The following is a 5,000-nucleotide window of genomic DNA, read 5'->3' as shown; positions in this document are numbered from 1 at the left end:
TAAGAGTCGTGCTTTAAGGCCACCAGGTCAACCCGTCGAATCTACTGGGTTGACCTGGCGGCCGGTTTGCTTTCCGGCCACCAGGTCAACCCATTGGATTCGACGGGTTGACCTGGCGGCTGGTTTGCTTTCCGGCCACCAGGTCAACCCATTGGATTCGACGGGTTGACCTGGTGGCCGGTTTGCTTTCCGGCCCGGGTGTCACCCCACTCCCAGGGCAGCACGGCAGTGGTCTTGAGGACCACAGAGGGGGGCTTAATAGTCGAGAGGGAGCAGGTCCGGGGGAGGCTTAATAGTCGTCCCCCGGCCAGTCCGGGGGAGGCTTAATAGTCGTCCCCCGGGTACTCCGGGGGCCAGGCTTAATCGTCGTCCCCCCGGGCGCTCCAGGGGGAAAAGCTTAATAGTCCTCCCCCGAGGATAGGCTTAATAGGCGTCCCCCGGCCAGTCCGGGGGAGGCTTAATAGTCCTTCCAGGGGAGGCTTAATAGTCATCCCCCGGGCAGTCCGCGGGAGGCTTAATAGTCGTCCCCCGAGTGCTCCGGGGGGGGCAGGCTTAATAGTCGTTCCCCAGGCAGTCCGGGAGAGGCTTAAGAGTCATCCCCCGACAGTGTGGGTGTGGGTGTGGGCGGGGGGGAGGCTTAGCAGTCGTCCCCAGGGCGGTCCGGGGGTGGGGGGAGGCCTCAGAGTCGTCCCTCCGAGAGCCGTGTCGGCGGCGGTGGCGGGTGTCAGGCTTTACATCCAGCCTCCGGAGGGTGAGCGTCCTCGGACGCGATGCAGCCGCCGCAGAGAGGCAGCCTCCGAGGCAGGGAGCGGAGCACCGAGGCTGGGGAGTGGGGAGCAGGAGCCGGGGGGGGGGAGGTGGGGGGCGTTCAGGACAACAGGTCAACCCCCGGGAAGCGGCTGTCAAATGTTCAAAGTCCCCACTCGGCCACCAGGTCAAGCCCCGGGAAGCGGCTGTAAAATGTTCAAAGTCCCCCCCGGGACAACAGGTCAAGCCCTGGGAGGCGGCTGTCAAATGTTCAAAGTCCCCACCGGGACAACAGGTCAAGCCCTGGGAGGCGGCTGTCAAATGTTCAAAGTCCCCACCGGGACAACAGGTCAACCCCCGGGAAGCGGCTGTCAAATTTTCAAAGTCCCCGTTCGGCCACCAGGTCAACCCGCTGAATCTACTGGGTTGACCTGGCGGCCGGTTTGCTTTCCGGCCACCAGGTCAACCCATTGGATTCGACGGGTTGACCTGGCGACCGGTTTGCTTTCCGGCCACCAGGTCAACCCATTGGATTCGACGGGTTGACCTGGTGGCCGGTTTGCTTTCCGGACCGGATGTCACCCCACTCCCAGGGCAGCGCGGCAGTGGTGCTGAGGACCGCAGAGGGGGGGCTTAATAGTCGAGAGGGAGCAGGTCCGGGGGAGGCTTAATAGTCGTCCCCCGAGGACTCCGGGGGCCAGGCTTAATAGTCGTCCCCCCCCCCCCCCCCCCCGGGCGCTCCAGGGGGGAAAGCTTAATAGTCCTCCCCCGAGGACTCCGGGGGCAGGCTTAACAGTCGTCCGCCCCGGGCGCTCCAGCGGGAAAGCTTAATAGTCCTCCCCTGACAGTGTGTGTGTGTGTGGGAGGGAGGCTTAGCAGTCTTGCCCCGGGTGGTCCGGTGGGGGAGGCTTAGCAGTCATCCCCCGAGGACTCCGGGGGCAGGCTTAATAGTGGTTCCAGGGGAGGCTTAATAGTCTTCCCCCGGGCAGTCCGGGAGAGGCTTAATCGTCATCCCCCGACAGTGTGTGTGTGTGTGTGTGGGGGGGAGGCTTAGCAGTCTTCCCCCAGGCTGGGTGGGGGCCTGGCGGGAGGCGTCGCAGTCTTCCCCCGGGCGGTCCGGTGGGGGAGGCTTAGCAGTCGTCCCCAGGGCGGTCCGGGGGTGGGGTGGGGTGGGGGGCCTCACAGTCGTCCCTCGGAGAGCCGGGTCGGCGGCAGTGGTGGGTTTACGTCCAGCCTCCGGAGGGTGCGCGTCCTCGGAGGCGATGCAGGCGCCGCAGAGAGGCAGCCTCCGAGGCAGGGAGCGGAGCACCGAGGCTGGGGAGAGGGGAGCAGGAGCCGGGGGCTGGGGGTGGGGGTGGGGGGCGTTCAGGACAACCGGTCAAGCCCCGGGAAGCAGCTGTCAAATGTTCCAAGTCCCCACTCGGCCACCAGGTCCACCCCAGTCTAGCAATGGGGTTGACCTGGCTGACGGCCGGTTAGTATCAAGGTAAACTCACCGTCGTCCACAGGAGGGCAGCTCTCAGGCCGGCCGGCTGCGGCTGACTCTGGGGCGGCGCCCGGTCCCGGCAGCGAGGGGCGGGGGGCGCGGAGCGAGACGGGGCTAACCGGGGGGGGGGGGCGCCTCCTGCGACTTTGGGGGCCGCGGGTCGTCAGTGGCGTGCAGGCCGGGCCTCTCCCGGGGGATTCGGGGGGGCGGTCCTGCGGGCCGGGCGCAGGGGGCTCGGGCGAGCCCGGGCCGGTCCGCCCCGGGGCCGGGGTCTCCGCCTGCGGCTCAGGGGGGCGCGGGTCGTCGGGGGAGGAAGCCCGGGGGAGCTGCACACCGGCCCGCCAGGCCAGGCCTGGCCTGGATGGCCGCGGGGGGATTCGGGGCGGTCCCGCGGGCCGGGGGCCGGGCGCAGGGGAGGCGGGGGGTCCGAGCGAGTCCGTCCCGGGCCCGGGGCCTCCCCCTGCGGCTTTGGGGTCCGTGGGTCCCCGCTGGCGGAAGCCACTGGGAGCTGGACACCCGCCGTCCGTCCCGCCTGGCCAGGCCTGGCCTGGGTGGCCGCGGGGGGATTCGGGGCGGTCCCGCGGGCCGGCGGCCGGGCGCAGGGGAGGCGGGGGGTCCGAGCGAGTCGGTCCCGGGCCTGGGGTCTCCCCCTGCGGCTTTGGGGTCCGTGGGTCCCCGCTGGAGGAAGCCGCTGGGCGCTGGACACCCGCCGTCCGTCCCGCCTGGCCAGGCCTGGCCTGGGTGGCCGCGGGGGGATTCGGGGCGGTCCCGCGGGCCGGCGGCCGGGCGCAGGGGGTCCGAGCGAGTCCGTCCCAGGCCCGGGGCCTCCCCCTGCGGCTTTGGGGTCCGTGGGTCCCCGCTGGAGGAAGCCGCTGGGCGCTGGACACCCGCCGTCCGTCCCGCCTGGCCAGGCCTGGCCTGGGTGGCCGCGGGGGGGGATTCGGGGCGGACCTGCGGGCCGGCGGCCGGGAGGGTCCGGGCCAGTCCGCCCCATGCCCGGCGTCTCCCCCAGCGGCTTCGGTGGCCCCGGGGGGGGTCCTCCGCGGAGGAAGCCGGGTGGGTGGGGAGCCGGACCCCAGGCGCCCAGACCCGTGACCTGCGGCCGCGACCTCCGACTCGGCAGGAGCGACGAGGGGCTTTCCGGCCCGTCCCCCCCTCTCCTTCCCCCCCAGAAAAGGAGAGAGAGCTGACTCGGACCGGGAAAAGCTGCCTACGGCACCTGGGATTCCCAGGCGGTCACCCATCCAAGTACTAGCCAGGCCCGGGACGGTTTACCTTCCGAGATCGGACGGGATCGGGGGCGTTCGGTCCGGTATGGCCGTAGGCACCCGGCCCCGCGCCTCCTCGCCCGCTTTCCCCTGCCGACGCCCGGGCCTGCCGCACGGTGAGCCCCGGTCGGACTGCCCCCCCCCCCTGCGGCAGGGCCCCCGTCTCTCGCGGGCCCGGTCCTTTTTTCCTTTTCGAGCTCCGGGGCCCGGGCTGGCCGCCAGAGCCCCTCCGCCCGCCCTCCCCGGCGTCGGGGAAAATACTGTCCCGGACTTCCAGTGCGCCCGATCCTGTCAGCCGGGGGGTGGGGAGGGGCAGTCCCTCGCTGCGGCCGGGGAGGGTGAGCCCAGGGCGGCTTGCCTGCCGTGCGAGGCCCCTCTCGGCCACCAGGTCAACCCCGAGTCGAAAGGGCTGAAAAATTTTCAGAGTCCCCTCCCGGGCACCAGGTCAACCCGTGGAATCGGACGGGTTCACCTGCTGGCCGGTTCGCTTCCCGGCCACCAGGTCAACCCCTAGGTTGCCGACCGGCCTACCCAGTGGCCGGTTTGCTTTCCGGCCACCAGGTCAACCCCTAGGGGTTTTAACGGGGGCACGCCCGGTGGCCTCTTTCCCGTCCGGTCACCAGGTCAACCCGGATCTCCCTCCTTCCCTGGGCGTCCCCTCCTCGGAGGCGTCAGGTTCCATTTCCCCCCCCCCCCCAGACTTCCAGGGGCCCGATCCAGTCGGCCGGGAGGCAGTCCCTCGCTGCGGCCGGGGAGGGTGAGCCCAGGGCGGCCTGGTCCATGTCTCTAGTGGGCCCGATCCTTTTTTTTTTTTTCGAGCTCCGGGGCCAGGCCCGCCCGGGCAGCCCTCCTCGGAGGCGTGGGGCGATTCCCCCCCCCCCCCAGACTTCCAGGGGCCCGATCCTGTCGGCCGGGAGGCAGTCCCTCGCTGCGGCCGGGGAGGGTCAGCCCAGGGCGGCTTGCCTGCCGTGCGAGTCCCCTCTCGGCCACCAGGTCAACCGCGAGTCGAAAGGGCTGAAAAATTTTCAGAGTCCCCTCCCGGGCACCAGGTCAACCCGTGGAATCGAACGGGTTCACCTGCTGGCCGGTTCGCTTCCCGGCCACCAGGTCAACCCGTGGAATCGGACGGGTTCACCGGCTGGCCGGTTCGCTTTCCGGCCACCAGGTCAACCCGTGGAATCGAACGGGTTCACCTGCTGGCCGGTTCGCTTTCCGGCCACCAGGTCAACCCCTAGGTTTTAAGGGGGGGGGGACGCCCGGTGGCCTCTTTCCCGTCCGGTCAGCAGGTCAACCCGGATCTCCCTCCTTCCCTGGGCGCCCCCTCCTCGGAGGCGTCAGGTTCCATTCTTTTTTCCAGACTTCCAGGGGCCCGATCCAGTCGACCGGGAGGCAGTCCCTCGCTGCGGCCGGGGAGGGTGAGCCCAGGGCGGCTTGCCTGCCGTGCGAGTCCCCTCTCGGCCACCAGGTCAACCCCGAGTCGAAAGGGCTGAAAAATTTTC

General features: G+C 70.1%; 1 non-coding gene across 1 annotated transcript; it reads right to left on the bottom strand.

Moving 5' to 3' along the window:
• Nucleotides 1–3,440: 3,440 nt before the first annotated feature.
• On the bottom strand, nt 3,441–3,559 carry LOC135977594 (5S ribosomal RNA). Its single transcript, XR_010595029.1, has one exon. It is a non-coding gene; the product is annotated as a 5S ribosomal RNA (ribosomal RNA).
• Between the last annotated feature and the right edge of the window lie 1,441 nt (nt 3,560–5,000).

The sequence above is a fragment of the Chrysemys picta genome, unplaced genomic scaffold (assembly GCF_011386835.1).
Source record: "Chrysemys picta bellii isolate R12L10 unplaced genomic scaffold, ASM1138683v2 scaf4, whole genome shotgun sequence".
NCBI lineage: Eukaryota > Metazoa > Chordata > Testudines > Emydidae > Chrysemys > Chrysemys picta.
The sequence above is the reverse complement of the archived record's forward strand: the minus strand, read 5'-3'. Positions and strand labels throughout refer to the sequence as shown.